Below are 12474 nucleotides of genomic sequence, written 5' to 3' on the forward strand. Positions count from 1 at the left end.
GATTCTGCAGGTTTTACCATCCATGAAAGACCTGGGTTCCATAGCTGCGGAATTTCTTCCATGTCTGTTTTAGCTCGTCGGGGACTGTGGCTGCGCCAGTGGTCGTCCGACGGGGAATCCAGAAGTGTGGAGTCGCTACCCTATACAGGTCAGGCTTTCTTTGGGGAAGCTCTAGACGCGTGAATATCCACCGTTACGGCAGATAGGTCTCCATTTCTTCACTCAGCAGCACCTGCTCCAAAGAAATCTTTCTCCTCAGCTGCGCAGCAGTCCTTTCGGCCTAACAAGCCTAGAAAGGCCAGAACATCCAATACCTTCTTTAGGGGAGGTAGGGTTAAGTCCAAGAAACCTGCCGCTGCAGGTTCCCAGGAACAAAAGCCTGCTTCAGGTACCCCAAAGTCCTCCGCATGACGGTGGACTGCAAGACCTGGTGGTGGGGCCTGTGGGAGCGAGACTCAGACATTTCAGTCATGTCTGGGTATCATCCGGCCTGGATCCCTGGGTGATAGATATTGTGTCTCAGGGATACAGGCTGGAATTTCAAAGTCTCCCTCCCCATCGCTTTTTCAAGTCGGGCTTACCAACTCTGTTGGAGGACAGCACAGTGCTTCAAGACGCTGTCCAGAAGCTGGTGGAAGCACAAGTCATTGTGCCGGTGCCTCCTCACATGCTGAACAAAGGTTACTATTCGAACCTTTTTGTGGTACCGAAACCGGATGGTTCGGTCAGGCCCATTCTGAACCTAAAGTCATTGAACCCCTTTCTAAAGGAGTTCAAGTTCAAGATGGAATCTCTCAGGGCGGTGATATCAGGTCTGGAAGAGGGGGAATTTCTGGCATCACTTGATATCAAGGATGCGTACCTTCACATTCCGATCTGGCTGCCGCATCAGGCTGATCTCCGCTTTGCATTGCTGGACTGTCATTTTCCGTTCCAGCCCCTGCCATTCGGCCTCTCCACAGCACCAAAGGTGTTTACCAAGGTGATGGCGGAAATGATGATACTACTCCGCAAGCAGGGTATGAACATCATTCCTTATCTGGACGATCTCCTGATAAAGGCATCGTCCAAGGAGAAGCTGCTGCAGTCCATTGTTCTCACAACACGACTGCTCCAGAGTCACGGTTGGATTCTGAATTTTCCAACGTCACATTTGGAACCAACCTAGAGATGGTCATTTCTGGGAATGATTCTCGATACGGAAGTGCAGCGGGTGTTTCTTCCGTGGGACAAGGCGTTGGTGATCCAATCCATGGTCCGGGATGTCTTGAAGCCACCTCGGGTGTCGGTTCATCAATGCATTCGCCTATTGGGAAAGATGGTGGCCTCTTACGAGGCTCTCCAGTACGGGAGGTTCCATGCTCGGACCTTCCAACTGGATCTCCTGGACAAGTGGTCGGGATCTCACCTCCACATGCATCAGAGAATTCGTCTGTCGCCAAGGGCAAGGATTTCGCTCCTCTGGTGGCTCCAATTACCTCACCTCCTGGAAGTCCACAGGTTCGGGATTCGGTCCTGCTAACAACGAATGCGAGCCTCCGGGGCTGGGGAGCAGTCACTCAAGGAGTGTCCTTCCAAGGACGGTGGTCAAGCCTGGAAGCCGGCCTGCCCATCAACATTCTGGAACTAAGAGCCGTCTACAACGGTCTTCTTCAGGCGGCCCCTCTTCTAAGAAATCGGGCCATTCAAGTACAGTCGGGCAACGTAACAACAGTGGCTTACATAAACCGACAGGGCGGAACGAAGAGCAGAGCAGCAATGTCAGAGGTGACAAGAATACTCCTCTGGACAGAAAAGCACACGTTGGCGCTGTCAGCCACCTTCATTCCGGGAGTAGACAAGTGGGAAGCAGACTTCCTCAGCAGACATGATCTCCATCCAGGAAAGTGGAGGTGTTCAAGGAAGTAACAGATCTTTGTGGGTGGTATTCATGTGACCGTCGGTCAGCTGACCGACAGTCACGTGACCTCCTCCACCAGCCCGACGGGTCACTGTCCCGATGGTCGGCATGCCGACCAACAGGGACTATTTCCACTCGTGGGTGTCCACGACCGCAGGTCGCCACCGAGCCCGCAGCGTGGCGAGCGCAGCGAGCCCGCAAGGGGTCTATTGCACTCTCCCCTCCCCGCCGGGATCCCAGCGTCGGTATGCTGCCGGGATCCCGGCGTCTGTAAGCTGACCGGCGGTCAGGAGACCGCCGATCAGCCGTACTACACCCATCTTTGGGGTCTACCCCAAATAGACATGATGGCCTCTCGTCTCAACAAGAAGCTTTGGCGTTATTGTTCCAGGTCGAGGGACTTACAGACAGTGGCATGGACACCCTGGTGTCTCCGTGGGTGTTCCAGTCAGTGTACGTGTTTCCACCACTCCCACTCATCCCAAGAATCCTAAAGCTCATAAGGAGAACAAGGGTTCAAGCGATCCTCATTGCCCCAGACTGGCCAAGAATGGCTTGGTACGCGGACATTCTGAATCTACTGCAAGAAGAACAGAGGCCTCTTCCTCTTCGGGAGGACCTGCTACAGCAGGGGTCGTTCGCCTACCAAGACTTACCGCGGTTACGTTTGACGGCATGGAAATTGAGCGCCTGATTCTTGCTCGGAAGGGTATTCCGAAGAAAGTTATTCCAACCCTTATACAGGCTAGGAAACGGGTAACGTCTACTCATTACCATCGTCTGTGGAAGAAATATGTCTCTTGGTGTAAGTCCAAGAAGTTTCCTACGGTGGAGTTTCAACTGGGACGTTTCCTCTTCCTGCAAGCAGGAGTGGATATGGGTCTGAGGTTGGGATCTGTGAAGGTCCAGATTTCAGCCCTATCCATTTTCTTTCAAAAACAATTGGCTGCCCTCCCTGAGGTTCAGACCTTTTTGAAGGGAGTTCTGCACATTCAACCTCCCTTTGTACCGCCTACAGCGCCTTGGGACCTTAACGTGGTGTTGTAGTTCCTCCAGTCGGATTGGTTTGAGCCTCTACAGGAGGTGGAGCTCAAATTCCTTACATGGAAGGCGGTCACTCTGTTGGCCTTGGCTTCTGCTAGACGTGTGTCCAAGCTGGGGGCTTTATCCTGTAAAAGCCCTTACTTGATCTTCCACGAAGATAGAGCTGAGCTCCGGACTCGTCAGCAGTTTCTTCCGAAGGTGGTGTCGGCGTTTCATATCAACCAACCTGTTGTGGTGCCAGTGACCACTGAATCCTCAATTACTTCAAACTCCTTGGATGTCGTAAGGGCTCTGAACATATATGTGAAGAGAACTTCTCGTCACAGGAAGTCGGACTCTCTGTTTGTCCTATATGATCCCAAGAAAATTGGGTGTCCTGCTTCTAAGCAGAATATTTCTCGCTGGATTAGGTTCCAGTACGCTTATTCTACGGCAGGACTGCTGTGTCCAAAATCTGTTAAGGCCCACTCTACTCGTAAGGTGGGGTCTTCCTGGGCGGCTGCCCGGGGTGTCTCGGCAGTGCAACTTTGCCGAGCTGCAACTTGGTCAGGGTCGAACACGTTTGCAAAGTTCTACAAGTTCGATACTTTGGCCTCTGATGATCTGAAGTTCAGTCAATCAGTTTTGCAGGAGCCTCCGCGCTCTCCCTCCCGTTCTGGGAGCTTTGGTATATCCCCATGGTACTAATGTGGATCCCAGCATCCTCTAGGACGTAAGAGAAAATAGGATTTTAAATTATCTACCGGTAAATCCTTTTCTCGTAGTCCGTGGAGGATGCTGGGCGCCCGCCCAGCGCTTCATTTTCCTTCAATTGTCATTTGGTTCAGTACAACTTCGTTTTAGTTGAGTACTGCGTTGTTACTTGGTAAGTAAGGTTTCAGCAGTTGCTGAGTAGTTCAAGCTAGTTGACTTGACGTGCCTTGTATGAAGCTAATCCTTCTCTCGAAGTATGTCGTCTCCTCGGGCACAGTTTCTAGACAGAGTCTGGTGGGCGGGGCATAGAGGGAGGAGCCAGCCCACACTCTCAAACTCATAAAGTGCCAATGGCTCCTGGTCGACCAGTCTATACCCCATGGTACTAATGTGGACCCCAGCCTCCTCCACGGACTATGAGAAAATGATTTACCGGTAGGTACCAAAATCCTATTTCTCCAACGTCCTAGTGGATGCTGGGGACTCCGTAAGGACCATGGGGAATAGACTGGCTCCGCAGGAGACATGGGCACTTTAAGAAAGAATTTAGATTCTGGTGTGCTCTGGCTCCTCCCTCTATGTCCCTCCTCCAGACCTCAGTTTGAGACTGTGCCCGGACGAGCTGGGTGCTGTTCAGTGGGCTCACCTGAGCTTGCTGTTAGAAAGTATTTTGTTAGGTTTTTTATTTTCAGGGAGCTCTGCTGGCAACAGACTCCCTGCATCGTGGGACAGAGGGGAGAGAAGCAGCCCTACTCTCTGAAGCTAGGTCCTGCTTCTTAGGCTACTGGACACCATTAGCTCCAGAGGGATCGTACACAGGATCTCACCCTCGTCGTCCGATCCCAGAGCCGCGCCGCCGTCCCCCTCGCAGAGCCGGAAGACAGAAGCCGGGTGAGTATGAGAAGCAAGAAGACTTCGAAAGCGGCGGTAGAAGACTCCGTTCTTCACTGAGGTAACGCACAGCACTGCAGCTGTGCGCCATTGCTCCCACACACCTCACATACTCCAGTCACTGTAAGGGTGCAGGGCGCAGGGGGGGGCCCTGGGCAGCATATGGACCTCTTTTGGCAAAAGTACACATATATACAGTTGGGCACTGTATATATGTATGAGCCCCCGCCAAGAAAATGTATATTTAAGCGGGACAAAAGCCTGCCGTCGAGGGGGCGGGGCTTCTTCCTCAGCACTCACCTGCGCCATTTTTTTCTCCACAGCTCCGCTGAGAGGAAGCTCCCCAGGCTCTCCCCTGCAGATACACGGTAGAAGAGGGTAAAGAGAGGGGGGGCACATAATTAGGCGCAAAAATCAATATCAACAGCAGCTACTGGGTTAACATTAAGTTACTGTGTTATTCCTGGGTTAATAGCGCTGGGGTGTGTGCTGGCATACTCTCTCTCTGTCTCTCCAAAGGGCCTTGTGGGGGAATTGTCTTCAGATGAGCATTCCCTGAGTGTGTGGTGTGTCAGTACGTGCGTGTCGACATGTCTGAGGTAAAAGGCTCCCCTAAGGAGGTGGAGCAAATGTGTGTGTGTGAGTGGTGTCTCCGTCGACAACGCCGACACCTGTTTGGATATGTGAAATTAAGTGCTAAGGAAAATTTATTGCACAAAAGATTAGAGAACAGACAGGGAATCTACCCATGTCTGTCCCTATGTCGCAGAGACCTCCAGAGTCTCTCAATGCTCACTTTCCAAAATAATAGACACTGATATCGACACGGAGTCTGACTCCAGTGTCGACTACGATAATGCAAAGTTACAGCCAAAATGGCAGGAAAGTATTCAATATATGATTATTGTAATAAAATATGATTGGCATATCACTGATGACTCATCTGTCCCTGACACAAGGGTACACATGTTTTAGGGGAAGAAAGCTGAGGTAAATTTCCCTCCTCTCATGATGAAAAAGAGCGGGAATCTCCAGACAAGAGACTGCAGTTTCCCACAAAGAATTCTCAGGGAGTATCCTTTCCCTATTAGGGCCAGGATACGATGGGAATCTTCCCCTAGGGTGTCACGTCTGCCCAAAAGGTAGCCCTGACTTAAGAGCTATTCTCAGGGATCCTGCGGATAGCGTACACATTCTGGTACACTACTCAGACCGGCGATTGTGTCGGCATGGGTTTATAGCGCTGTAGCAGCGTGGACAAGTACCTTATCAGCAGAGATTGAGACCCTAGTATGTATGTATGTATGTATGTATGTATGTATGTATGTATGTATATATATATATATATATATAAAAGATGCTGTTATACCGTCTTATAGAACTGGCACTCTCCCTTGAGTGGATATTACTGCTCCGGTGCCCTCTGGAAACATACACATATCCTCATAGAACAAACAGCGGCACTCAGGAGTCTTTTTTAAAGATAAGGTGCAAAGATTTAATCCATATTAAACATCAGGTGACCAACGTTTCGGGGCCGTGTATCACCTTGACAAAGGGGCGACACGGCCCCGAAACGTTGGTCACCTGATGTTTAATATGGATTAAATCTTTGCACCTTATCTTTAAAAAAGACTCCTGAGTGCCGCTGTTTGTTCTATGAGGATATATATATATATATATATATATATATATAAAAAACATGCCCAAAGAGACATTAGTCTACTGGGTTCTAGAGTCAACGCTATGTCGATTTCTGCTTGACGTGTCCTGTGGAACATGCAATGGACAGGTGATGCCGACTTAAGAGGCATATGGAAGGTTTACCTTACAAGGCTGAGGATTGTGTGGAGAAGGGATCTCGGACCTGGTCTCCACAGCTATAGCTGGTAATTCTGATCTTTTGCCTTATTTTCCAGCACAGCCTAGGAAAGCACGACATTATCAAATGCAGTCCTTTCGATCACAAAGAAACAAGAAAGTCCGAGGTGCGTCCTTTCTTGCCAGAGGCAGGGGCAGAGGAAAGAAGCTGCACAACACAGCTAGTTCCCAGGAACAGAAGTCCTCCCCGGCCTCTACAAAATCCACCGCATATCGCTGGGGCTCCACAGGCGGAGCTAGGCCCGGTGGGGGCACGTCTTCGAAATTTCAGCCACAAGTGGGTTCACTCCCTGTTGGATCCCTGGGCAATGGATATTGTGTCTCAGGGATACAAGCTGGACTTCGAGGAGATGCCCCCTCACCGACGGCCCTGCCGGCTTCCCCCCACGAGAGGGAAATAGTGTTAACTGCAATTCACAAATTGTATCTTCCACAGGTGGTGGTCAAGGTTCCCCTCCCTCAACAAGGAGGGGGTTATTATTCGACCATGTTGTAGTCCCGAAACCGGACGGTTCAGTCAGACCCATATTAAATTTAAAATCCCTGAACATATACTTGAAAAGGTTCAAGTTCAAGATGGAATCGCTGAGAGCGGTCGTCGCAAGCCTGGAAGGGGGGGATTTTATGGTGTCTCTGGACATAAAGGATGCATACCTTCATGTCCCCATTTATCCACCTCATCAGGCGTACCTCAGATTTGTGGTACAGGATTGTCATTACCAATTTCAGACATTGCCGTTTGGTCTCTCCACGGCACCGAGAATATTTACCAAGGTAATGGCGGAAATGATGGTACTCCTGCGGAAGCAAGGGGTCGCAATTATCCCATACTTGGACGATCTCCTCATAAAAGCGGGATCAAGAGAGCAGTTGCTGATCAGCGTAGCACTTTCTCTGAAAGTGTAACGGCAACACGGCTGGATTCTAAATATTCCAAAGTCGCAGTAGGTTCCTACGGCTCGTCTGCCTTTCCTAGGCATGATTCTAGACACAGACCAGAAAAGGGTTTATCTCCCGATAGAGAGAGCTCAGGAGCTCATGACACTGGTCAGGAACCTATTAAAACCGAAACAGGTGTCAGTGCATCACTGCACTCGAGTCCTGGGAAGGATGGTGGCATCATACGAGGCCATTCCCTTCGGCAGGTTCCATGCGAGGACCTTTCAATGGGACTTACTGGACAAGTGGTCCGGATCACATCTTCAGTTGCATCGGTTAATCACCCTATCCCCCAGGGCCAGGGTGTCTCTCCTGTGGTGGCTGCAGAGTGCTCACCTTCTCGAGGGCCGCAGATTCGGCATTCAGGACTGGGTCCTGGTGACCACGGATGCAAGCCTCCGAGGGTGGGGAGCAGTCACACAGGGAAGAAATTTCCAAGGTCTGTGGTCAAGTCAGGAGACTTGCCTTCACATCAACATCCTGGAACTAAGGGCCGTATACAACGCCCTACGTCAAGCGGAGACCCTGCTTCGCGAACAACCGGTTCTGATTCAGTCAGACACCATCACCGCAGTGGCTCAAGTAAACCGACAAGGCGGCACAAGGAGCAGGGTAGCGATGGCGGAAGCCACCAGAATTCTTCACTGGGCGGAAAATCACGTAAGCGCACTGTCAGCAGTGTTCATCCCAGGAGTGGACAACTGGGAAGCAGACTTCCTGAGCAGACACGACCTCCACCCGGGAGAGTGGGGACTTCATCAGGAAGTCTTCACACAGACTGCAAGTCGGTGGGAACTGCCACAGGTGGACATGATGGCATCCCGCCTCAACAAAAAACTACAGAGGTATTGCGCCAGGTCAAGAGACACTCAGGCGATAGCTGTAGACGCCCTGGTGACACCGTGGGTGTTCCAGTCGGTCTATGTATTTCCTCCTCTTCCTCTCATACCCAAGGTGCTGAGAATAATAAGAAAAAGAGGAGTGAGAACGATACTCATTGTTCCAGATTGGCCACGAAGGACTTGGTATCCAGATCTGCAAGAAATGCTCACAGAGGACCCGTGGCCTCTTCCTCTAAGACAGGACTTGTTGCAACAGGGGCCCTGTCTGTTCCAAGACTTACCGCGGCTGCGTTTGACGGCATGGCGGTTGAACGCCGGATCCCAGCAGAGAAAGGCATTCCGGATGTGGTCATTCCTACGCTGATAAAGGCTAGGAAGGACGTGACAGCTCAACATTATCACCGTATATGGCGAAAATATGTTGCTTGGTGTGAGGCCAGGAATGCCCCTACGGAGGAATTCCAGCTGGGCCGTTTCCTTCACTTCCTACAGTCGGGAGTGAATTTGGGCCTAAAATTGGGGTCCATTAAGGTCCAGATTTCAGCCCTATCCATTTTCTTTCAAAAGGAGTTGGCTTCTCTACCTGAAGTTCAGACGTTTGTAAAGGGAGTGCTGCATATTCAGCCCCCTTTTTGTGCCTCCAGGGGCACCTTGGGATCTTAACGTGGTGTTGAGTTTCCTGAAATCCCACTGGTTTGAACCACTCAAAACGGTAGAGTTGAAATATCTCACGTGGAAGGTGGTCATGCTATTAGCCTTGGCTTCGGCTAGGCGTGTGTCAGAGTTGGCGGCTTTGTCACATAAAAGCCCCTATCTGGTTTTCCATGAGGATAGAGCAGAATTGCGGACCCGTCCACAATTTCTGCCGAAAGTGGTTTCATCCTTTCATATAAACCAACCTATTGTGGTGCCTGTGGCTACTACGGACTTGAAGGATTCCGAGTTGCTTGATGTAGTCAGGGCTTTGAAGGTTTATGTAGCCAGAACGGCTAGGGTCAGGAAAACAGAGTCTTTGTTTATCCTGTATGCTTCCAACAAGCTTGGTGCTCCGGTTTCAAAGCAGACTATTGCTCGCTGGATCTGTAACACGATTCAGCAGGCTCATTCGGCGGCTGGATTGCCGCTGCCAAGATCAGTTAAGGCCCATTCCACTAGGAAGGTGGGCTCTTCTTGGGCGGCTGCCCGAGGGGTCTCGGCATTACAACTTTGCCGAGCGGCTACTTGGTCAGGTTCAAACACTTTTGCAAAGTTCTACAAGTTTGATACCCTGGCCGAGGAGGACCTTGTGTTTGCTCAATCGGTGCTGCAGTCATCCGCACTCTCCCGCCCGTTTGGGAGCTTTGGTATAATCCCCATGGTCCTTACGGAGTCCCCAGCATCCACTAGGACGTTAGAGAAAATAAGATTTTACTTACCGGTAAATCTATTTCTCGTAGTCCGTAGTGGATGCTGGGCGCCCGTCCCAAGTGCGGACTTCTTCTGCAATGCTTGTATATAGTTATTGCTTAAATAAGGGTTATGTTATGGTTGCATCAGGGTTGACCTGATGCTCTGTTGTTGTTCATACTGTTAACAGGGTATGTTTATCTCAAGTTGTACGGTGTGATTGGTGTGGCTGGTATGAATCTTGCCCTGGATTACCAAAATCCTTTCCTTGTACTGTCAGCTCTTCCGGGCACAGTTTCTCTAACTGAGGTCTGGAGGAGGGACATAGAGGGAGGAGCCAGAGCACACCAGAATCTAAATTCTTTCTTAAAGTGCCCATGTCTCCTGCGGAGCCCGTCTATTCCCCATGGTCCTTACGGAGTCCCCAGCATCCACTACGGACTACGAGAAATAGATTTACCGGTAAGTAAAATCTTATTTTTTGCCTAGGAACATTCAGGATTACATAAATAAAGAAAACTAATTCTTGGTGGAAACACGCTTTGCTTGAGCCGCATGTTTGGGGTGTTTCTCCTGCATGAGAGGTCACAGATTAGCAGCTTCCTGGACAAAGGGGATATTATTGAATAAGGCAATATTCAATTGTTTTCGTGCTGGCAGCCGGTATCCGGACTCTGGGTCGACACCACTTAGGTCAACACCCATTGGTCGACAGGGAGTATGTCAACACTAGAAATATGTCGACATGACTATTAGGTCGACAGGAAGGTCGCCATAGAAAACGGTCGACATGAGTTTAAAAAAAAAAATCAGTATTTTTTTTTTTTTTTTACTTTTTCATACTTTGCGATCCACGTGGACTACGATTGGGAGCGGTAACCTGTACCGAGGGCAGCGGTAACGGAGCGAGGCACCTTGCCTGAAACGCAAGCCATGCGAGGGGATACGGTGCACTAATTGGGGTTCCCTGTCACTTTACGAAAAAACAACAACAAAAACAAACATGAAAAACTCTTGTCGACCTTGTGCATGTCGACTTGTTTCTAGGTGTCGACCTAGCCGCTGTCGACCTAATGGGTGTCATCCCCGAGTCCCATACCCTGGCAGCCACTAGATGGCTCCCAAAGGAGCAGTCCAATTGTTGCTCCGTTCGGGCGCAAAGGAGACAAAATCTCAGTGCAATTCCAATGGCAGTGAGCAGTATTGAAAGTTCTAGTGACCACTGGTTGTTGTGGTCTGACTCTGCCCCACGGTTACCAGTTTAAAAAAAATAATAAGATTTTAAACCTACCGGTAAATCTTTTTCTCCTAGTCCGTAGAGGATGCTGAGGACTCCGTAAGGACCATGGGGATAGACTGGCTCCGCAGGAGACATGGGCACTAAGAAAGAACTTTAGGTATGGGTGTGCACTGGCTCCTCCCTCTATGCCCCTCCTCCAGACCTCAGTTAGAGAAACTGTGCCCAGAGGAGACGGACAATACGAGGAAAGGATTTTTGTAAATCCAAGGGCAAGATTCATACCAGCCCACACCATTCACACCGTATAACTTGGGATATACGAACCAGTTAACAGTATGAAACAACACAGCATCAGTCCGAGACTGATGAAAAACTGTGACATAACCCTTATGTAAGCAAAACTATATACACGCCTTGCAGAAGTAGTCCGCACTTGGGACGGGCGCCCAGCATCCTCTACGGACTAGGAGAAAAAGATTTACCGGTAGGTTTAAAATCTTATTTTCTCTTACGTCCTAGAGGATGCTGGGGACTCCGTAAGGACCATGGGGATTATACCAAAGCTCCCAAACGGGCGGGAGAGTGCGGATGACTCTGCAGCACCGACTGAGCAAACATGAGGTCCTCCTCAGCCAGGGTATCAAACTTGTAGAGCCGTTGAAAGAGCCTGCTGAATCGTGTTACAGATCCAGCGAGCAATCGTCTGCTTTGAAGCAGGAGCGCCAACCTTGTTGGCTGCATACAAGACAAACAGCGCTTCTGTTTTTCTAACTCTAGCCGTTCTGGCTACGTAAATTTTCAAAGCCCTGACCACATCAAGGGACTCGGAATCGTCCAAGTCACGTGTAGCAACAGGCACCACAATAGGTTGGTTCATATGAAAAGATGAAACCAACTTAGGCAAGAATTGAGGACGGGTCCGCAATTCCGCTCTATCCATATGGAAAACCAGATAGGGGCTTTTATGAGACAAAGCCGCCAATTTCGACACTCGCCTAGCCGAAGCCAAGGCTAACAACATGACCACTTTCCAAGTGAGATATTTTAATTCCACTGTTTTAAGTGGTTCAAACCAGTGCGACTTAAGGAAATTCAACACCACGTTAAAGGTCCCAAGGCGCCACCGGAGGTACAAAAGGAGGCTGAATATGCAGCACTCCCTTCACAAAAGTCTGTACTTCTGGGAGAGAAGCCAATTCCTTCTGAAAGAAAATGGATAGGGCCGAAATCTGCACCTTAATGGAGCCTAATTTTAGGTCCAAATTCACTCCAGTTTGTAGGAAGTGAAGGAAACGGCCCAGATGGAATTCTTCCGTAGGAGCATTCCTGGCCTCACACCAAGAAACATACTTCCGCCATATACGGTGATAATGTTGTCACGTCCTTCCTAGCCTTTATCAGCGTAGGAATGACCTAATCCGGAATGCCTTTTTCCGCTAGGATCCGGCGTTCAACCGCCATGCCGTCAAACGCAGCCGCGGTAAGTCTTGGAACAGACAGGGCCCCTGTTGCGACAGGTCCTGTCTTAGAGGAAGAGGCCACGGATCTTCTGTGAGCATTTCCTGCAGATCCGGATACCAGGCCCTTCGCGGCCAATCTGGAACAATGAGAATTGTCTGTACTCCTCTTTTCCTCATTATTCTCAACACCTTGGGGGT

Source organism: Pseudophryne corroboree, chromosome 10 (genome assembly GCF_028390025.1).
Source record: "Pseudophryne corroboree isolate aPseCor3 chromosome 10, aPseCor3.hap2, whole genome shotgun sequence".
Lineage (NCBI taxonomy): Eukaryota > Metazoa > Chordata > Amphibia > Anura > Myobatrachidae > Pseudophryne > Pseudophryne corroboree.